The following is a 24,406-nucleotide window of genomic DNA, read 5'->3' as shown; positions in this document are numbered from 1 at the left end:
TGATCTCCTGTTCAGCATTTTGATGACACTCACAAAGCCCGCCCTCCACTGAGACACTCCCGCGCGCAGTCGGCAGCACGGGACGCGAGAGCTCAGAGGCGCGCGCGCACGGTCGGCGATCAGGGCTTTTATTGACAAGCCAATCTGTCCAATCAGACGACGGGGATGCACCTTTAAATAGTGAGAAAGCCAATGGGCGACCGAGGAAGGCGGGATTAATGCAAATGTGTTGGCAAGAGAGACGCAGCGGTTCATTCATCTCCTTCCAGAGAGAGGTGAGTTAACACGAAGGTTATTTTAGATGAGGGAGGAACTGTTCAGCACCAAAACACTGCCGTGAGAAGAGCTGGGCAACAGAAAGAAGAAGAGGCTTTTCTTTTATAGCTGAAAGGAGCTTATTCTCCCAAATATTTCAGGGTAAGTGCTTGATATTGGTGTTGTTTTCTTCTTTTTTTTGTATTTGTCAGTGGACTCTTGACACTCTGCTGTTAATGTGTACATGTGCTGCTCAGAATGTGTCAAATATTTCTTTACCCATACTGAATTTGTAACTAAAAGCAGAAATAAGTTAGGAGGAAGAAAGAAAGTCAGGGATATTTCATTATTTTCCTGGGCTGTTACCAAAGTGTTGTACCACTGGGGATTCCTTAAGCCTGAGTTTTGGTGCATTACACTTACATAAATGAGTCATGTCAGTGTTTCAGTTCCAGTGCACTGTCTTTCTGAGCACTCACACATTTCACTACCTTTCTCAAGGACACATAGAGCTGTAGAGGCAGCCGGACCTGGGACCACGGTTCCCTGTTTTCACATTAAGAGCCACTTCTGTTACTGTGTCTGCAATGGTGGCAACAACCATGATCATGTTTGTGTTGTGCTGGTATGTGTTACATTTGGTGACTCATTTTGAGTGAATACATGTCAGATGGATTAAAGTGTTAGCACTGCTTGTTCATGCATCTAAAAACACAGTCAGGGAAGTCAGTGTTAAAATGCCCTTCATGCTTTGGGAGCAATTAATGGTTTAACAATATAAGGTTACCTGTGTGGTGTAACAGTGGTCTTGCGCTTTATGCAAGCAAAATAATTCATATGCTTGAGAAGAGTGAAAAAATATGTGTATTTGTGTTTATTTGTTATTGACTCAGTGCTGACTACATGCATTTGTTGATTCTCTCTCCCAACTGGCCTCGTGTTATTCAGCCGTAACAAGTGCATTTAGAAGAGTTAGTGTTCATACTGTACAGTTTTTTGAAAAAATAAGCTACCAGCTGAGTCTTACTGTTTTGCCTTCAAAGTCATTTCAAGTTGACCCGCATGAGCAAAGAGAGAGTGGGAGACACGGCCAGTGGACTACAGCGGGCTGAATGAGTGGTTCTGTTTTATCTGCATAATCCTCTGTGGTTGACACCAGGACCTGGACAATCAATAGGAGCCGCTTTGAAATGTGCTGCATGCACTGGGCTTTGTTCACACCCTTATTCATGCCAGTCTGCACCAAAGGGTCATACATGGATTTTTGTATCAGTATACCAATATTTAATTAAAGCAGCAAGCAGTGATCATCGGGCCCTCACACCTCCATGTCTAGCTGCAGCTGAATGCTTTCAATATAGGCATGTAGACATCCTTGAAGGAAAACGGTGCAAAATTGCGTATTCAGATCAAAGTGATAGACTGCCTTTATGATATTCTGGTATCATCACTCAACATTTTGATAACTTTTAAGTAAAAAAGGTGTTTAGATGACGCTGACCGAATTTGAACTTACTCAGTTGGAGTAAAATCTAAAACTGGACTAGTGTAAGGCACAGGTGTCAAACATGCGGCCCGGGGGCCAAATCCGGCCTGCCAAAGGGTCCAATCTGGCCCTTGGGATGAATTTGTGAAACGCAAAAATTACGCTAAGATATTAACAATTCTTTTAGTTCAGTTTCCACATTCAGACCAATTCAATCTCAAGTGGGCAGGACCAATAAAATACTATCATAACAACATATAAATAATGACAACTCCAAATTTTTCTCTTTGTTTTAGTGTAAATACATGAAAATATTTACATTTACAAAGTATAATTTCACAAAAAATATGAATAACCTGAACAAAAATTAACAACCTGAAATGTCTTAAGAGAAGTAAGTACAATTTTAACAAGATTCTGCCTGTTACTAAATGTTCTGTGCATTTGTAGATCCACTATGATCTGTAAGTTATAATATACATGTGTAAATGATAAACTGAGACATAATATTGTTAAAATTACACTTATTTTTTCTTATTTTATCTTTTGAAAAGATAGTTTGTAGATGTAAACTTTTCATAATGTAAATTTACTTTTTTCCACTCTAATACATAGACAAAAATTTGGAGTTGACATTATTTCTATATTATTATGTTATTATTTTACTAGTCTGGCCCACTTCAGATCATATTTAGCTGAATGTGGCACCTGAACTAAAATGAGTTTGACATCCCTTGTGTAAGGCCTGGGAAACTTCGACTTCATACATGTGCCTGTTTGGTATATGGTGAAATGGTACTGTGAATTATATTTATTTATTATATCCTCGAAATGGAGTTTTGGGGATATAGCCCAATGGTTTTACCCCGACCGCCATCACCACATCTGCTGCTGCCACATCCACCGCGTCCAGATATTTTTCATGTGAACGCGATAACTAGGACAGATTTGGTTGGATTTCTTCTCCCTTGATAACCAACATGGAGGACCCCTAGTGGAAGAACCCTATCGATGTCAGCTTCTCTATGAGCATTGTAAGTCTTCCAAATGGGGGTGCTTTAGTTGAAAATCAGTTTTTTGGACATAAATTAAGTAATAATAGGCCGATTGAGATAAAATTTGGTTCATATTGATCATCTTACAAATGTCCATTTTCTGGCTACCATCCAGAGTTCATATGGTGTCATTTTCATTCACTAGGTGGAGTTTTGTGGGGAAAAATTGGTTCTCTGATCATTATTCTGCCACTGTCAGGTCGATGTAGCTCAAATTAAGTTCATATCGAATGTCTAACATTTATCTTTCGTCATGCCACTACCTTAAGTTTACATGATGTCATATTTTGACAACAGTTGGTATGTTTTTCCAGGTGGTGGTGGTGGTGGGGATTCACTTTTTTGGACAATATTAGGGAAATATTAGACCAATCAAGCTCAAACTTGGTTCATATTGATCGTCCAACAAATATCTAATATTTTTTCTGACATTATTCAGCAAATAATTATGGCTTGCAGAGGTGCATTCCATGATAATAAGGATCATCTCATGTTTGATAATGTTCTGAAAATATCAAACAAACAGTTATGGGTATTTCTATACAATGTAACATTTCATATTAAAAATATCCCCAGTCTGCTTTGTAAATAACAATTAAGTTTGTATCTTTTGTACATTGTGTTGTTTATTTACTTTATTTTAAAGCAGATGACTGGGAATATTTTGGGGATTTACTCTTGCTAGTGGCCCGTTTAGTTTGTTCTGTAGTCTGCGTGTGATGTATGTGCAATAGTTTGTGGGTTTCTTTTGGAAACAATAATTTAATAGCAATATAGGCCCATGTGTTGATTCTAACTGACTTCCTTCATTTGTGATGCAAAGCATGAAAAGCATCAAACAATGGAACCAGCTGCTGGACAGTCTGAAGTTGTGTATTGATCTGAATAGTTATTCACAAAACACCCCCCCCCCCCCAAAAAAAAATAAAAAATAAAAAAAATATCCTCAATTCCCAACTGTGCCAACATGAGATACACTGACATGTTTTTAATATAGAGTAGTGTCATATATGTTCACTGGTAAATATTTTTTAATGTATGTTTAATGGTTGATGAATTAGAACAGATTCACTTTTTATGCATGACTTTAAAACCCGTGTTTTAGGAATGAAGTATGATGAAATTACATTCTTAGGAAACATTATGAAATTGAAATAAATACACAAGTTTTTACCTGTTGTAATTATGAGCTAAGGTTAGTTTTGTATTGCATGTAATGTAAATGTTCTATTTTGTGTGTCCACCTGCCCGGGGACAGCAGAGGGAAAGTAGCTTGTAACTAACTCTGGTGTAAAGCATCTATTCTCTATGAGATTAATGTATTTGTACATTGTCCCTGACAAATATACAATAAACTAAACAAAAAAAAAAGCATGAAATAATGGAAAAGAGCCGTACAAAGCTCACTAATACACATACATCAGTGAGAGACAGCTGATGGCAGTGACAGCCCATTTTGGCTCTGCAGCCTTTAATAATATGTACAAGGAAATGTCTTTAGTCCCTGAAGGGTCTAAGAGCTAAAGGGCACAGTTTCTTCTAATCTTTGTTGTTTTGTAAATGAAGTTTTGTGTATAACAGCGTCTGACAATGCAGTCAGACACTGCTGCACTGTGATAAAGTGCTTGTTTCTGTGTGGGATTGTAATTAAAGCATAAACCAGTAGAATTTACTGCTGGTGTTGTAGTTACTTTATGTCTCTGCAGCCCATGGCAGACGGTGTAAAGTTCTCAACGGTCATACTGTCTCCAGTGGTTCTGAGCATCCCACAGGGGAGCTATTACTGAGCCAGATTTAAGATCTTACTCACTGCTGCTATCTCCTCTAAAATATGTCCTCCATCTTTAATTTAACCTCTAACAAGTTTTCAGGCACCTGACTCACTGTTTACATATAGTTTTTCTAATAGTAATCATCAAGTGTTGGACATAATTGTATTCAAAAGAAACTTAAATGTCAGTCTTGTTCATTTAAAGTCTAAGTTTCACATTTGCTTTTTCATAATATGGATGAATTTCATTCATTCATTCATTTTCTGAATTGTTTAATCGTGGATCATTGGGGTGCTGGAGTCTATCCCACCTACCAACAAGTGAAGGCAGAGTACATCCAGGACATGTCAGCAGTTCATCACATGGCTAACATATACAGACAACAAACGTTCACACTCACCGTATAGATTTCCTGAATTTTTGTCTTCCCATGCAGAAATATGGCCAAAAGTATAATCTTGCTAAACAATGTTTAATCAACATTTTTCATGTTTTCTTTTCAATGATTGCTTTTTGGCGATGGGTGCAATTTACAGAAACCATATGATTGTTTGTGGTTTTAACCTATTATTTACAATCAAAACATAAGAAACATATGCTTAACAGCAGATTATTTCACAAATCAGAGGTAGAAGAAGTTGTCTTTTTCAAGGAGTCGATTAATTTTATTTGATTTGGGAGGAGATTTATGTTTTACTTCATAGAGATGCAGATCTAATGTTTTTGTCACTGTCTGAGTGATGCATATTTTTTAAGTTTTTATAAATGTAAACGGTTTACTTGATGTTCACTCACTCCTTGGTTGGTAAGTTTTCTTACCCTGCCCCTGAAGGGGAGGCAAGGGATATTTGTTTTTTTTTTTTTTTGGTTCAGTTTGTTCCTTTATTTGTTAACACTTTAGCAGCAAAATTATTGGTTGAATTCAAACCAAATTACAGTTTATAGATTGCCAGTGACCCAGAATAGATCTATTTACATTTTGGGAAGGGTTGGTCAAAGTTCAAATGTTTAATACATTTTTAAAGTCTTTTTTTCCCCATTTACTTAAAATGGACAAAATTTCGCATGTCTATAAAAACATTAATTTTGTTTCAATTTATTTCAAACCTCACACCCCACCCCCTCCAGGTTGTTGACCATGTACTCTGTTCCATTCAACCACTTATGTTCATTAATTCAAACAACTGAACATTTTAGGTAATTGGCTTGAAGTTTGGACATATTTTCAGTATGGACTACAACCGCTGTTGCTGACAAACAGTTATGGCATACTCGGAGAAATGTTCATCAGAAGTCTTGACCTTATATGTGCAAATGTCGTGACATAACCAATTAAGAAGGGATTAAAACCGGTTGTAGAAATCCACTGGATTTTTGCCAAAATTAATATAAAGATAACTTTGCAGCACTTGGAGGGTTCAAATTCCAACTTTTGGAACTATTAAGGTCCAAATACACAAATAAATGTACCAAAGACTAATAAAAGTGGGTTTAACAAAATATGACCCCTTTAAACTGCCTTCATTATACGACTTCAATAAAGTCAATAAACTGCCCAACCCTGTGCTTTATTTTTCTTCATCTTGGTTAAATAGACTATGTAGTTGTATTGCTGCCCTCTATTGCATTACAACATGTGTCGCTGATTCTAAGTATGGAATTATACTGAACATTTATCAAACCTTTGTTATGTATTTATACTAAGAAAATTGATATTGAGATTATCATCTTTCTGTATCCAAGTCCTAATGTAACCTTCCCTAAGCAGGTTTCAGCCTTCTGTTATTGTAATACAGTCTGATCTTTGTTGTTTTACTGTGAAAAGGTCTATTCCTGTATTTCATTCCCTGATCATGTCACCAGATTCAATACAAAGGTTATGTCACAACAGAAAACACTGAAGCAGATGATGAGAAACTGGGACATTCTGAATTCATTTTAAGTTAGTTTAGCTACATTAATTCTAAAGACCATGATGCAGTGTTCATAATTACACTGAGCATTAATTAGCAGTGGCGTGCCAAACTCCACTGTCACTCCACAGTGATATAATGCACCTCTGTGGGAAAGACTGATACACTACTTTAGTTCTGATTGAGCTATTACTTAAGGTGGTGAATCTATCCTTCATTTATATTTGGATCACACATTGTGGCTCTAGAGTGTTGAGCACAGACTGCAAAATCATCCTTGATTACTAGCCTCAGTGCTTGGTGCTTTAACTGTATTGAAATGTAATCCAAATGAAGAAGACTAAGCTTTTCCTAATGTATTTCAGTGTTTTCTTATTACTTAGACCTTCTAAACATCCATTACAGAAGTGTTGCGTGGCAGTTTGAAACATTAAATTGTTATTGCGAATTCCCAGTAAATCTTAGCAGCATTTACAAAAGCACTACGAAATGTTTAGTTCAGTGCTGCTACACTGTTTCTTGTCTTGTTAAGAGGCAGTTGCTGAACCACTGAGACAAGCTGTCCAACAGTGGTGTACTTCGCTGTCCTCATTACAGTTTGTCATAAAAGAGTGGAGTTGTGTATGCTGATGGTTTGTTTTGTTGCAATGTTAGATTCCGCTGTGTGTTTACTACAGCAGGAGAACAGTCACATATAACAGCTGACTGACAGACACTGGATAGGGGAGGACATAATTACAACTACTTCCTGTTCTCTGGAAAAAGCTATTGATTCATATAGTATTCTGCAGCCTACACTAATATCAGGGTCAGACAGCATGTTAGGCTACAATTTCCTGTATGTGTTTGTGCATCCGTGTTGCTTGTTTGTCTCTTCTTTTTCCAGTTTTTCCACAATGGATGAATGATGCTGACACTCACAAACCTCCCTCTCTTTTCTGTCTCTCTTGTCATATCGCTTGTATTGTGTCTGAAGCCCATGGCCAGGTGGAATATGTATCTGTGCCATGCATCACTGGCTCATTGTGTGCTTGTATGTGGGTGTGTGTTTTGGAGGGGTGGTTTTGCATGAGCAGCTGCATGAGTGTGTCCAAAGACTGATTGATCCATCCATTTCTGTCATACGCTTTATTACCTTGGGAAACAAGAGATGAGTGTGTATGTGCGTATGTACATATACACCATAACACACTCTACCAGCTTATTTAAGTGCACGAAAAAGGCTGATAATGGATGAGCTACAACAAAGCAATGTTGAGTGTAGAAGTTTGGTATAATCACTGTTCTGAGAAGAGGGTCTTTTAAACCAATTTTTTAAAGAAGTGCTAGAAGGATTAGAGTTGGCGGGGGTGTTCAGGATGAATCATACTGCTCACAGGGAGGAATCCACAGGTTCACAACCTTTCTGCAAGTGCTTTGATTTCCAACTAGGCCCAAAGTTGGGTTTCTGGGCTGCATTCATATTCAGAAAATAACCAACGTGATATCATGAATTGCATGCAGATAACATGCCACTTTTAACTGGCATGTTATCTGTACACATTATAAGTTTTCCGTGTGTATGCTCACGTCACATAAAATACTACATGATTAGCAGTAGGGGTGTAAGAAAATATCAGTTCTACATTATATTGTGATATTTCATTTCACATCACTGTATCGATATTAAAAAGCACTGTATCGATATTTTTAGGTATTTATTCAAATGCAGATATTGTGGAGGTTCATTTTAGTTTTTTGGTTTACTAGCGGCATTGTACACGTGGCGCCATTTTACAATAGCATGATAAGTAGAACTTGTCTGCCACCACTATCCATTTGTAAAGTATCATTTAATCATGCATTGTGCAAGTAATAATTTGAGCCAACATGTGAGGCCTGAAGGGAAGAGCATGTATTCGTTTGGTCTGTAAAGCATGATTAAATTCATACAGCGGTAGTGAACTGCAGCCTTCACATTTTAGCATCGTCCGCTAGCAGTAGAAATGTCATGAACGGCAGCATAAACACTGGCGAAAATGGAGTATGGCGGCAGGGATGAAGAATTGAAAGTAGAGAGAGGCTAAAATCGCCCAGCATACCTCACAACATTTGAATACGGACATAAAATTGTGCCTAGTAGATAGTCAGGTAATGTTTCTATTCATTTGGCAAGTTTGGCGGTGATCGGGGCTGTGAAGGCTGAGGAAAATCTGTACAAATGCCCTCCTGTGCTACAACATCGATCGGACAGACAGACAGACACAGAACTTGCATTATATCGTAGGATTATTTAATACTCTTTTATTAAATAACGTTAGTTCCTTTGTTGGGATTGCACAAAAATAATGTTACAATGTTAGTTATGAAGTAATAGAATATGAACATTTGGGCAGGATCTTAAACTGTAATGTCTGTAAAATATAATTTAAGTTTTAACAGAGGAAAATTTTGTGATGTAGCACTAGATCCTGTTGTGATCAACTAAAAATGTGTTTAGTATTTGTGCATATTTCTGGTGTAATTCCTTTCTTCCAGGAAATAATCTTTAAAAAAAAACAATAAAAAATTGCCTTTTTAACAATATCGTGATATATCATATCATGATCCTGGTATTGTGATTTGTATCATATCACCTTATTCAATCCAGTACACACCCCTAATTAGCGGTTAGGTTTAAGGTTAGGGTTAGGGAGATCTTGGTGTACACTGACACGTGATCAAATGGCATTGAATAACACGCGAAATGATGAAAATGCGTACGTATAGCACGCCAAATGCTATAAGAACTGGCATAACATACAACGCAATTTCATAAGATCAGTCTGAAATAACTCCAACTCCAAACTAAGGCTCAACATTTCTAGAAAGGAGCCTAACTTTTGGAATGATTTGAGAAGGAAAAAAAAAAAATAAATAATTGGAGAATCACATGAATAAACTAAATCATAGAACTGAGCCTCTAGTAAATATGGTAATCCTCATTTTATGTCATGAACACGTCTTGAATATATTAGATTATAAAGCATGACCATGTGTTAGATGACCTGTCAGGATACACCATGTACCTTCCCCACTGCATGCTGGGAAAGGCTGGTTGCCATCTGGTTAAATGCACAGGATTACCATGATCTGTATGACATAGAACCTACACAGACATGCAGCAGCCCAGGACAGATTTACTGACATCAGGAGTTAATCAGACACACAGAGAGATAAGGATGGGTGATAAGACCAGAAGATCATATAATGATCTTTTAACCCATAAAGAGCCAGTACTACTTTGATTTTCCTCTATATTCACCCTTTCTTAGTGATTTATCAACATTTATTGTAAAATTATCCTCTTTATTTTGTGTTTCTTTAGTAAAAATCATGTATTTTTCTATATTTTGATGATCATGCAGATGTTCATAAAAACTCATAAAAAGAAACAGAGAAAACTGAAGACAAAGTTACTTTTTCAGCAAAATATATCATTAACTGAACATAAAACAAGTGTCTCCATTCACTGTCATTGATCAAACACCATGTTTTGGCTTTTGTTGTTGTTTTCTGACCATTATCACAATATTCACAATGAGCTAAACATGAATCCTCATATTTATGTGCATGCAGCTGCAGCATTTCTATTAATTACATAGATTGTGGCTCCCTATTTTGTACAGTTTCTTAATGAATAAATAATGTTATCACACTAGCATATCTCTAAATCTGTGCAAATCAGATTCACTGCACGTTGGAGTTCAGTGAGTCCACAGCTGATGGACCGATGATAATTCTTTCATTATTTCTTCAGCATTAGAGAAATAACATGTTACACAAACTCTGCAAGTTAACATAGCCTAAAGCTGAACACTATTGCAGACATATGTTAAAGTATCAGTGCTGCTACAGTCATTATTGTCACTTTATTTCCACCGTTAAACTGTTGCTGCTTAAATGCACCATCACCTTTAACTGCTACTGTATATTGTGCAATATTTTACATAATGAGAGGTTTATTTTATTATATTTTAACATATTTTATGGTCGTTTTTATTCTCTCTCTCTATATATATATATATATTTTTTTTAATATATTTTATTTAATATTTTATCTTTTTTCATGCTACAAACACAGAGACCTGATTAACTATTTTTTTGTTCTATAATGTCTATAATAAATCTGAGTGAATTTACTGATATAAACTTGCTAACATAGAGACTTGTGCTATAGTGATGCTACAGACCCATAGGTTTGTGCAACATTTTGTAAAATCCTGGACTGTAATTACATTCAAAACAAATGTTAGCTTAATGGGACAGTAATGAAAGCGCTGTTATGTTTTTTTAGTGGCTCAATCTGAATGATCCCTTTGAAAAAGTGATCTGATGAGAAATTAAGGTTGATCACATTATAAAATCATTTGATTGCCCAGCCCTGTAGTCAGAATGACTCCAATCTAAGATCAGGGTAATGTTTTCCTTTAAATTTATTACTGCAAATTATATTTTCTATATGTCTGGATTTTTGTATCTAACATTATTGTTCAGGCAGTTCATATCCACATGGATTTTGGAAAGCCTGTAAAGAAAAAGAAATGGATCCAAACCCCATGTGGATGTGATCTAAGACACCACAGTAACCTCTCTGCTGGCTTGAACACATACCTGTGGGACCTGATTCTATTACCAAAACATCCCTTACAGGTACAATTGATCAGTGATGTGTGGATGCACAAAACAACTCTAACCACTTGTAAATAACAGTGCAGACAGTCTGTCCTAAAGATCATGTTAGAAAGAGCAACAAGAATTAAACACAAATCAGGTTGCTCCTTTTATGGACCATCTTCAAACTTTAATAGGTTTTATGAAACAGACAGATAAACCTACACTAGTCACTTTTCCATTACCTCCTGTTTTTTGAATAAAAGTTTTTGCGTTGGCAAGAGGTGGTTTTTCAGGCCTAGCACAATTGGTATATCAAAACTACAATGGAAAGACCTTTTTCCGCAACTAGAGTCACATGAATTAAAAAACAAAACAAAACAAAAAAAACGAAGAGTTTTAAAAGAAACATGGTGTGGTATGTGTGGACACACCAGGAAACTGAATCATTTTTTAATTTAGTATTGGATAGAGGGGTAATATATAATAATAATGAATATATCTGTAATTTAACACGATATTTACGTTCATCACCATGTTTATGGAATAACTTCTCGTGTCATCTCACGATAATAAATAAACAAATCATCGCATTTGTGATTTAATGGAGAAAACGACATTACGCCGAAGGGAAAGTGTTTCATTAACAGAAAAATAAGGCTTAACGTGGACAGCAGCCATAATATTGGGGTTTTCATTTTGATTTTTGTAGAGGTGAAAGTGGACATGATTAGAGATGTACATGTATTATTTGGTGATGACTGATGATTATTTTCAGACATTAAGCTGCGTTAAGCTTTTTTTTTTCTATAATGTGCGCCTATGGAGAGGAAAACTTTACTGTGTATAGCATCCATAAAATTGGGGTTTTTGTTTTGATTTTAGGAGAGGTGAAAGTGGGCATGACTAGAGATGTCCACACAAAATTTGGTGATAATTGATAGCAGTTTTCAGACATTAAGCTTTTTTAAGAATTTTAGACTGTCCCTGTTATGTCCTTGTTTCCCTTAAAATTGACCTTAACCTTTTAAAGGGCACGCACTGAAATACTCTGAAATTCAAAATTTCAAATTTAATGTGTTAGTCTTCCTCCTCTTGCCATAAAACATTCCAGCTGCACTTGCTAAAAGTCAACACATACAATAAAACAACTGTTATAAGGTCGTAAACCAACAAAAATAACTCATGTATAGCTTCAAAATTTCTTTAAAATCTCTCAGAATCACTGCATATTCTTATAAAAACCAACATACTTCTTGTCCTCTCTGAGACACGGGATTAGCCCCATATTTAATGTTTGCAGAAATTACTAAAAATAGTCACTTGCCTGATAAAGGGTTAAAATGCATGAACATAAGATTTTTGTATAACTTCGATGGGGAATAAAGATTAACTAAATGGATAACAATAGACTTTTTTTTTTTTTTCATTTAGGCTATTTTTTCATAGATATTCCGGATCCAATGAAATAGGTTCCGGATCCGACGCTGGAGATGCCAGATCCTGATCTGGCTGGATCCGGCTCAAATTAAGCCCTGCATGTGTCTATGAACATTACAAAGATGTTTTATCAAATTTTTATATCCTTTAAAAATGATCCTGAGGTAATAATAGTTTTATTTTCCAGCTGTACCCTCATGTACAAAAGTTTGTGGTTGGAATGTTTTACAGAGGAACAGTTGAGTTATGGAGCGAAGTCAGTGGCCGGTTTTTGCGTGACATGATGTTATAGTTTCGTACTGATGCACTGCAGATCTCATAAAGATGTTGCTCTGGAATTTCCAGGTTTCGCAATAAAACAAGGCTGAAGTCAAGTAAAAGTTGCAGCAAGAAACAGATACAAAGCAAAGACAAGATGAGAGGAGAGGAGTGGATATTCTTTACCCTTATCGACACTCGTTAAGCATTAATGCGAAGACGTTTAAGCCGTTCGGTTCTACATTGGAAGCTGATTAACGTAAAATAGGACACATAATGTTCTCCATTACCCTGGAGGTTGGCAAGATGTTTTTAGCCATCTGCCACCCGTCTTTGTTCTACACACATTAAACGTGCATGTCAACAAAGGATAGAGATGAGAGGATAGCTGGTACCTAAAGTAGCTTCATAACAAACACTGCAGCCTGTGTTCATGTGTGTGTTTGTGCTTGTGTACATATGTATATTTTCTCTAGGGAGGGTTTTTGTCTGGCACTGAAACACCTGAGCCATACAGCCAAACAACTGCCCACCAGGGCTTATGCAACACAGAAAAGTGTGTTCTGTGTATTTATGTGTGTGTGCTGGCCTTTTCTAACCTCTGCCTGAGTTTAAAGGTGTTGGATGATATTACTAACCACATTTTACAAGGCGATGAAGGTTTGATAGGACACAGGGGAAAACAATGGCTAATAATTAGAGCAGCACCAGACATGAGTCACCTAGCCTTAATAAATATGCAGCAATTGTAGCAATAAATACATACTGAGGTGAATAATAAATAATAGTTTGAAGATATGAGAGATAAAGGTTAGCAGAGACTGACTCATGTGGGCAGACGCACACATACATACACACAAGTGTTTTGTCCCCCGTGTTTCTCCTCAGGCTCAACACGCCGCCTGGTCTTAAATTAGAGTTTGAACCGCACTGAGGTGAGCTGTGTTTCTATAGCGATGCATCCTCCAACCGTTCACTGGAGAGATAGATGTAGATTAGAATAATAAAGAGATCTTTCAGATAGGAAACAACACCTCAGCACCAACCTGTTATCCACGTATGTATACATTCACAAAAGTGTGTAGGAGGAACAGGTTGGGATTGACGTACATGAACAAGGTGTTGAATGTGCTGAAAATATTTGATACATGGTATTTTATTAACATGCACCTGGGTGCTTCTACAAAACTGGGTACATTTTGGTACCTGGCACTTTTTCAGCTTTTTAGACCCAATAATAAAAGAGATATTTAGACATATTCCCCCCCCAGGATGTACCTAACGATGACCTCAGATAAATGCACTCTTGCTCTGAGCCATCCCAAAATTAATGAATTTTTAATAAAATATTGGGGCCAAAAATAGGACCAAAACTGGGACATGAAAAGACACCTAGGTGTCAGTGCATTTGATCTGGAAAACATGGATTAAAATGGTCTTATATACCGCTATAAAGACAGTGTGTTAAATTTGATGTTCCTAGTGTTTTTTCTAATCCAGATATGTGGGTTTTTCATGAATCTCAGTCTCATTCCAGGTTTTGTATGTAACCCATCATGTCCACTTGCGTTACATACAGAACCTGCCCATTTAAACACAAATAAATTGTGAACGATTTTGCAACAGCGGTCATTTTTGTGAAACACTGCCTTGCATAATTAGTTTGATTCCCAAAATGTACCTGTGAGAAAATAAAGAGATATTTTTAAAAATAGTAGCGCGTAATTTTTGTGTCCTTTTGACCATGTCACATGTAGATTTTTGTATTAAATATAATGTAAAATGATATTTAAAAAATGTGTATTATCTGAAAAATAGTTTCTCTTTTATCTCAGTAAATATTTATTTTTTAAAATAGACCCAAAGTGCTTCCAAACTTGCTTCATGACATTAGTTTACATTTGGTTTGAATATTTAGCCCCCATGTCCTGTTTTTAGGGACCAGTTTCATAGAAGCACCCAACTACAAACCTCAAAACCACTTCATGTAAAATGGCTCAAATACATGGTCTTTATAAATCTACAACACATCTCATTTATTTGCAACACTGGCCGTAAAAGACCTGATATCGTTCAACCACAAGAGGAGTTTTGGTCTCTTTCTTAAACTCACTCTGGTCTGGTATTTATTTAAACCCTTCACAACCTTATTAGGCAGTGTTAGTCACTATGTATTAACACTGTCTTTGCAAAGGATGTCAGAGGAACATTTGCCTGTGGATAGGTAAACGCTGGTATTAGGGCTGAGCAATACGGCCAAAAGGTCAAATGGGCGAGGTCAAAGGCATCACAGATGGACAGCCCACTACTTTTTGATTAATAACTTTTGAACCAGACAACTTTAAGATAAATATTACACATAATTGGAAAGGTCTAAATGCCATCTTAAACATACTCAAAGGGCAAAATTTATTTTCAAATATTTTCAAATGAAAAAAACTATTGCATCACGGATGAACAAAAAATGTATGTCTATTTTTTGCAAGAATTATGAAGTTCTCAAAAGTGAACTTCCTCTGACATTTTCATCCTAAAATGTATTTAGTGCATACCTTAAACCCTCTATTTTACAACCTAATAATTGGTTAGAGGAAAAAAATATTTGATCATACCTAAATAGTAAGAGTTTTGACAAATGGCAGCGTCACAGATGGACAACAAAAGTAAATATCAAATTAAACATTCTTTATTTCAATTATCAATATATACATTTATTTACAATATTTACAACACACAAATAATATTAACATTTTATTCAAATGTATTTTGCATAGATATATGCATTTATTAATTTAATCAGTATGTGTTTAGAATATGACATAAATAATATAATAGTCAAATATCAATATATTTGGAATAAATTTAGTTTATATGAGTTTATAAAATGAACCCAGAATGACGGCAGAAAATGTAACTCTTTTTTTTTTTTTTTTTGCTTAATTCAAGCAAAAAAAAAAAAAAAAAATCTGCCAATGGAACAAGTGAAAATTATCTTGGTAAGATTTATTGAAATAAGATTTTCCAGATCTGTTGTCTAAAAATTAGTTCTTAAATCTCACTGAAAAGTTACTCTTTAGGTGATTATGTCTTATTTTAAGTGTGATGAGGTATTTTGACAAGAAATGAGAAAAATACATTTGGTAAGATTTGGATTTTTGTAGTGTAAAGATCGTGACTTATAAAGGATATAAACAACAAGTCATAATGTTGACCATTTTCAATAACATACAAGGTCTGCAGTCACACTGACATAACAGATCTTACTATTGAATATTAAATTACACAATAATGCAATTTAAAAGTGAGCTGTGGAGTTGTTACAAGCGGTTCTCAAAATGTGTGGTTAAAATAAATAAATAAATGGATGTTTTGTTGCTTAGAGATCATCTGATGTCAGCCATATTTTGACAGATGTGACAGAAGCAAACTTTAGAATGAATAGATAGATGTTCATGAGCAAAATATAGCATGAATACCCAGAGAGTTGTAAAGACTGACAACACAAAGGGACTGACACCCAAACTAAAATATGTTGAACTGAAACACGCATTGTTTTCACATAGCAGTGTGTTGTTGTAGTTGTTTTTTTAAAGCCAGCTTTGTAAGTCTTCATATTTTGTGTGTGCATTTGTGATGTTTACTCACTTTATTTTTAGAATGATATATACTTGGGGGAAAAAAGCTCACAATGACATTAAAATAATAAAATGACTTGATGATCATGGGAAAAAGTGACCAGTTTAAACTGATTGCATTGTGATATACCACTTTTAATTGTCATGTTATCTGTACACATTATAAGCTTTCAGTGTGTATACTTATGCTGCGTAAAATAACACACCATTAGCGCGATTAGTGGCTAGCGCGATTAGCGGTTAGGGTGCTATTAGCAGTTAGGGTTAGTGATTAGCGGCTAGCGCATTGATACACCATCAAATGGCATTAAATAACACGCAAAAGGATGTAGGAAAATGCACACGTATAGCACGCCAAATGAAATAAACTGGAGTCACATTCAACGCAATTTCACGAGATTAGTCTGCTGATTTTGAGGATTGTATTGATGCTAATACTAAAATCTCACATTTATCACTGTTTTTCAGCAAATAACACACGTTCCAGTGTTACATATATGCCTGTACTGTGCTATCTACTACTAATACTGAATAATTCACTTGTGTACATTTATATACTGGAATGATTTACACCTGAATTATGTTTTAGATCCTAACAAACAAGCATCTCTTCAATTCAACAATAAATATCTCATCAAACAAAGGGCATCATGTGGGATGAGGAAAACACAGGCCAATATTTAGATTTCCAATAAATCAAGCCTAGATATGAGCCAGCCAATTGGTCAGGCCCAGATGGCAGAGGGACTGTTTCGATTGGGCAAAAAAAGCATCATCCCCAGCCGCAGTGTCGTCTGGCAGCATCAGCAAAACAATGCGTCAAAAGGGCCTATTATTCTATTTTGTGTTTAGGCTTTTTACTTAACCATGAGGGGAAGTGTTGGTGGTGTGGTGTATCATTTATACCTGAAAAAGCTGGCAGTCCACTCTCATCACATTTCCACATCCACATCACTGAACTGTGCAGTTGACGGCTAAGGCCTGGTATTGGACTGGTATCCTATTGATTGTTCCCCTATCGCTGCTACTGCCCATTGTACTTTTTCCACACCCACAAAGGTTATTACCCATACACATCCATGCACACACACACACACACACACACACACACACACACACACACACACACACACACACACACACACACACAAGGGAAACGACTGCTGTATGGGACGCCTAGCTTCCCACTTTTTGCTCTCTTTCCAACTCAATTACAGCTTTTGCCAGCTAATCATTTCAGTCACATGGACGCCGACATATTTCCCCCTCTGGGCTACAGGCAGTTACCAGTGCCTGAGCCTCATAGTAATAACATCCAGCCTAGTTTTCAGCAATTTGTGTGCATCTTTTTACAGTAGCTGCCAATAAACATGAACTAAATGTTAATATTCACACTCTTTGTTTTTGAAAGGAGAAATTTGCAAATTTAATTAAGTGAATGAATGAATTTATTTTTGGTTTGTACATTAATCATTGCACTAGTTGCAATAGTTGTAATACACATTAAAACCAAAAAAGGAATAGGCTAGAAGCAAAAGCTTTTTTTTTTTTCCTATCCTTTTCACCTGATACACTGCTTACATTAAATGTAAATGTGTACAGCATCAAGCATTCACACCATTAAAAAAAAAAAAAAAAAAAATCAACAACAAAAACATGTCTACCATCTCAATTCAATATTCCTAAGTGATTTTAAACTTAAGGCTTTTTTTAACTGTCAAAAATGAATGTCTACTTTCAACTAGTGAAGGCAGAATTTCATAGAAAGTTGTGATGTCGGCGTCCATCCTGCTGATATGTTGTAGTTTTGCCGCATTTCCACTATGTGGAACCGGCTCGACTTGACTCGGGTACCAGGTCCTATTCCTGGAGACTGTTTCCATTACAGGATACTACCAACTTTACAGTACCTGGACGTCATAGCGATGTGCCGCGTTACTTCCGTGTCGTCAGCTCAGAGAGTTGCTGATAAACTCGCTTGTTGCGTGTTGTTTCGTCATGCTCATGCTGAATTTTTCCAGCTGAACGTCCTCGACAAACCACGGTGTAGTTTTGTGGGCTGTCATCATGTGAATTAACCTACCAATATTTTTACTGTAAACTTCCGCATCTGTTTTTTGTAAAACAGCGGATCACAGAAACGACTCTCTGACCAATCAGTGTCTGCAGTGTTCACACGTCACATTTTAGTATCTGTCTGTCCCAGTCTTGGAACTTCGGCGGAGGTGATTCTAAAAAAGTAGTACCGGGTACCAGATTCCAGGTCCTTTTTGTAATGGAAACGCAAAAAGGCCAAGTCGAGTCGAGTCAAGTTGAGCCGATACCATGTAGTGGAAACGTGGCATTTGTCACCAAACAGCCTTTTCTGCAGAGAACTGAAGCCCTGAAACTATTCTGGTAGACTCTAAGTTCCGGAGTGATACTATGTGACAATGGTGTTTTGAGATTTAATGTCAAAAGTAGTGGAGTAAAAGAAAGTAGCCCCCAAAGTGTCACCCTCACCACCTTTACTGTAACTTTGAAGACGTTATACAGTTAAATCCTCTGTCACATTACAATTGCAATGCTCTGTCTTTTTGGCACATTTTTAAATATATTTAGTATAATCATTTGTAGATGTGTCCATATTTTAGTTGTTGGAATCAACTGATGAAACTTTTCAACCTATAATTCTCAGAAACTGTGCTCAGGAGTATTTAAAGGAGCTATTTGTACAACTTCTACATTACTAACTAAAATAACTTAAATAATACTAACTTACATAACTAAAATTTTGTAATTAACTAAAATTATTACTGAGTGTGAAGGAATAACAATCCTGAGACTTTCTAGTATTGTAGATATGTAAACATGGTTGTGACCCAAAATGGGTATTGGGTCTAGTGATGTCCTGATCTGGATTTTTTTGCTTCCGATCCGATTTTTTTTAGGATTAGTTTTGTGGATACCAATCCAATACTGATCCGATACTGACTTTTTTACAGTGAAATTTTGATTTAAATTTGTAGCCATTATTTATAGGTTATTATGGTATTATTTTACTTGAGATCACAATTAGGCTGAATGTGGAACCTGAACTAAAATAACTACGACACCTTTGACTCTTAATAACTTTAGTATAATTTTTGCACTTTCCAAATTCCTACTGTGGGACAAATTAGAACCCTTAGCAGGATGGTTTTGGTCCATGTGGCTGTTTGCCACGGCTGTAGTGCATCTATGGACAGGTCCATCTAGGTATTATATGGGGTTGCGTTCTGCACCGTACGTTAGTGATCCGTTCATCACCGGGTTATACTTGTGGGTTGGGGTTGGGGTGGGTCAAAAGAATGTCAGTTTATATGTGAGGCAGGTTGGGTCAGGTCAAGTAATTCCACAAAAGCCCTGCGGGTTGAAAAATATCTGACTTGCGCATCACCACAGGATCATGAAGTGAAAGTGAAACTTATAGACTTACTAATTCCTCTAAGCCTCCCGTTGTTGTTAGGGCTGTGTATTGCCAAGAATCTGGCGATACGATACAAATCACAATACTGGGATCACGATACAATATATCACAATATATCATGATACTGTGAAAATGGCAATTTTTTGTTTGTTTCTTTTTTTTAAATGATTATTTCCTTGAAGAATTGAATTACACCAGAAATTTCCACAAATACTAAACTCATTTTTTATTTGATCACAACAGGATCTAATGCTATATCACCAAATGTTCCTATGCTAAAATTAAATTATGTTTTACAGACATTACAGTTTAAGATCCTGTTCAAATGTTCATATTCTATTTGTTCATAACTAACATCAGAACATTATTTCATTATTTTAGTTCAGTCCCAACAAAGGAATTAACATTTTTAATAAGAGTGTTAAATAATGATCAATAAAATATAAACAAACAAGAAAAACAAAAATGAACCTCCACAATATCTGCATTTGAATAAATACCTAAAAATATTGATACAGTACTTTTTAATATCAGTATAGTATTGAGAAATGATATATAGCAATATATTGCAGAACTGATATTTTCTTACACCCCTAGTTGCTGTGCAGCCCATTTTCCTTTTCCCTACCTTTGGAAACATTAATTTGAGGAGGGCAGGATGTTTGTTAACCCCCTCCAGAACCGGGCCTGGATCGGTCCAATCTCATGACTAAATCCGATCTGATCCAATCTTCTAAAAAATGCTAGATCAGCAGTCGATATCGATCTTCAGATCAGATCGGGACATCCCCAATTGGGCTGTGAATTAGCAGTGGAAAACATAAACAAAGACACAAACCAGAGAAAAGGCATCAGTTGTATTAGATGCAACAAGACTAAAAGATGTACAAAATACACAAAGACTTTCAGAGACATCATTCTGGCTGTAGAAGAGTGTAAAAATGTAGAACTATGGTTAATTGATGAGGTGTTTTTGTAATTTGGGGTCCAAAGGGGACAACAAATCACTCCTTGGGGTCTTAAGCTGAAAAAGTTTGTGAATCACTGATCTATAGCTTTTAGCATTCTTCACAGCCTGGCCATCGTATAGTATAACTTTTTGTAATTGAAGATTGTCATTTTTTTGACATTATAGACACAGTGGTGTATAGAAAACCCTTCACATGTTTCTGAATGTATTAGTACTTTTTGCATTTTCCCTATGGTCTGTATTGAGTGTGCATTTACATTTGCGTCATCAGAACAGAAATTGCTTTGTGGGACTCATTTACAGGGTAACCAGGTGGATGTTAAAAGGTTAATTGTTCAGCCCTCGTTTATACGTATCTGTGGTTTGCAGGGACGTGCCATGGCAACATTTTATTCTGGAGCCTGGTCTTAACAAGTGCCCTCAGTTAGAGAAAAGGTTGTCAAACTATATTGTTTATTACTTCTGGCTCTGGCACGCAAACATGTTTAACTAGCCCATCCAATCTGCTAGATAGCTGTCAAGCTGTGCAAACACACACACTGTGACACACAGTGTCCCACACATTTACAACTCAGATTAGACGGTGTGTTTACTATCAGTGTGACAGCTGGAATGAACATGCGTTAAGGCCCCTTCAGACTCAATAAGATACATGTCTTTCACTATTGAACGCCTGTTGGGACAATTTTCTCCAGGCTCGGCTTATCTGCCTGGGCCTTCCATCCTTCTCTGTCCTTCTGTCTTCATCGGCTGTTTGCTCTGCGTTTGTTTCTGTCTTCCTATTTGTCTTCTCTCTCAGAGGTGTGAATCCAGATTGAGTCATCCTCGCTGGGTTTTTTTCTACATGTCCTCTTCATTTCCTCTCACTGTATGGTTTCTTTTCCTTTTATCATTTCATGTCACTGAGTGCAGTCAGGTATGCTCTGTGTGTGATGGAACGAACCTGTTGCCCTGGTTGAGGCTGGTATGTGTCTGTCAGTGTGCACCTGAATGTGTCTGCTGGGCCTTTACGACATGTTGACGTGAACAGACTGTCAAAGATGTCATTGTGCTGAGCAGCAGCATGATGCAGGACTAGTTGATCCCTGTGGTGGACTGTGTAGAGCAGGCGTTCATGGAACACTAGACACTGGATATAGCTAACCTTTCACTCATACTGTAATGAAATGCCAGAGTTTACAGAGAAATCTGACGCATCAAATAATCACCATGATTTATTTTTAAAATCATCTGTACATTGGACCTTTTGGCCAAAAATAAAAATGGGGCAATTTATCATGACAATGTTTCCTTTACAAAAAAGAAATGGAAAAAAGTAATTGCAGTGTTTTTTTTTTTTTTTTTTCTCTATTTCTAACAGGAACCTTTTTCAAACTATTTATTTCACCCTGTGGCAGACAAAAAGCAGTTTCTGTCATTGTTGCAGCAACTGTTGGGACTTGAACAAATCAGTAGGGCATATAACTAATGACGTCTACTGTAGAAATGATTGTGTAGATAATCTGTGAGGAAATGATAAATTGATAAATAAGCCATTGCAAAATCAAAGTGATTATCATGAAAGCCATTCGCATGCTGGATATTAAAAACACATAAATATCTATATTTCTGCTCTAAATAAATATAATAAGATGACATTCCAAGCATTCACATCATTAGGTGACAGTGTAGTTGGCAGAATTCAGACTGGATCATGGAATGCAATACACAGACATTTGAGAGATTTCAATGACATAGCCTACATTATACAATATAGACGCAGATAGTAGATGTTGGTTATATAGGATTCATTCATATGTTTGTTTCTAGAAATCTTAGTTTGAGTATGTTTTGTGCTATGAGGCAGTCATTTGCTGATGTTAGTCAGAGCTGTAACTGTCTCTTGTCTAAATTCTTGATAACAACCTGTCCACTGATTCATCTGTTGATTATCTTGGTTGGTTTCTGTGAAAACTCAATGTTCGCTCTCAACTTCAGTGTCTCTCTTCTGCTCCTCTACAGCCATAACATTGTACAACACTAACAATTAGGGCTGCTTGATTTTGGCCAAAAATAAAATCTTGAATTTTTCCTCTAAAAACTCAGTTTTCAATTTCGATTCAGGCTGGTGGTGGTTGTAGCCAGCATGTTGTTTTTGTGTGCAGCCCGCAATGCAACGCACTGCTTCCATTCTGGCATGTGATGAAGTTAGAGGTGCGGAAATAAGTTGGTTGTGCTGTTGTCTTTGAGTGATACCACCTTCAGACTGAGTTTGCAGTGTGGAATGGTTTGGTCTTCATTGGAAACTTTGAAGCTGTAGCAATTCTACACAACCGACTTGCTCTTGTTATTTTTAGCCACGAACTTCTCACTCTCCTTAGCAAACATTATTTTTGTACTGGTGTGTGGAGACCAAAGACTAATTACACTGGAAAAAAATCAAAATCTTACCAAGTGTATTTTTCTCATTTCTAGTCAAAATATCTCATCACACTTTAAATAAGACATAATCACCTAAAGGGTAACTTGTTAGTGCGATATAAGAACTTATTTTTAGTCAATAGATATTGAAAGTCTTATTTCAACTAATTTTACCAAGATAATTTTCACTTGTTCCATTGGCAGATTTTTTTTTGCTGAATTCGAGCTTTTTTTTTCTTAATTCAAGCCAAAAAATCTGCCAATGTGAAAATTATCTTGGTCAGATTTCTTGAAATAAGATTTTCAAGATCTACCGCCTAAAAAATAAGTTCTTATATCTCACTGAAAGGTTAATCTTTAGGTGATTATGTCTTATTTAGACTAGAAATGAGAAAAATACACTTGGTAAGATTTAGATTTTTTCCAGTGTACCCTTTTTTTAAACATTGTTCTAATTAAATAATCCGATTTCCATTTAAAATCAATGAATCGGGCAGTCCTACTAGCAACTGTTTAGATACAGAGTTGATTATGCTCAGCAACCAACCAACTTCAAGCATAAAACAGATGCCAGCACAAACCTACATGAGATCTGACATATTGGACATTTTAGTCATTAGAAGTTACTACTGAAATAATGGCAAACATGCGTAGAGCTAAGAGAGTGTTTATTACTGCTGTCGTCTTGCCCATTAAACTTTGAGGAAGTGGTGATCCAAATACACATACATGGCACTTGAATTGATCTAAAATACCTAATGATTATATTTCTCAGTTAGATATTCAGGTATTGTTTTTTACTAAAGGGGATTTTCAGTCATATTATATATTAATTTTCCAAACTGCTTAGTCCTTGAGAGAGTCGTTGGGATGCAAAGAAGATTCAAGATGCAATAAAAAAGGACATCCAGAGTGTTGTCCAGATAACCGCTGCCTGGATACCCTCCTCTAATAGATTTCTGCTTCACTAGACCGGCTGCCTGAGACCTGAGCAGTTCACTGGATACTGACCTGGGAACAGTCACAGCAGACCTACAGGTTGCTTGAGTTTCTGGCCTAACCGGTGTTTATTTTGCTTCTTTCAGAGGGGATAAGTTTCAAGTGCCTGCCTGGCTGGCTAGTTTTGCCTCTTGGTGTCTTTC

At 36.4% G+C, this 24,406-nt stretch overlaps 1 protein-coding gene across 2 annotated transcripts in view; it reads left to right on the top strand.

Annotated features, from left to right (window-relative positions):
• The first annotated feature begins 268 nt into the window (after window positions 1–268).
• LOC115428033 (hippocalcin-like protein 4) overlaps window positions 269–24,406 on the top strand; it is a 40,435-nt gene continuing 16,297 nt past the window's right edge. For both annotated transcript variants that reach the window (XM_030146809.1, XM_030146808.1), the window contains exon 1: window positions 269–417. The gene's annotated coding sequence lies outside the window, so the exon portion shown is untranslated. The remainder of the gene's footprint in view (window positions 418–24,406) is intronic.

The sequence above is a fragment of the Sphaeramia orbicularis genome, chromosome 11, assembly GCF_902148855.1.
Source record: "Sphaeramia orbicularis chromosome 11, fSphaOr1.1, whole genome shotgun sequence".
Lineage (NCBI taxonomy): Eukaryota > Metazoa > Chordata > Actinopteri > Kurtiformes > Apogonidae > Sphaeramia > Sphaeramia orbicularis.
The sequence above is the reverse complement of the archived record's forward strand: the minus strand, read 5'-3'. Positions and strand labels throughout refer to the sequence as shown.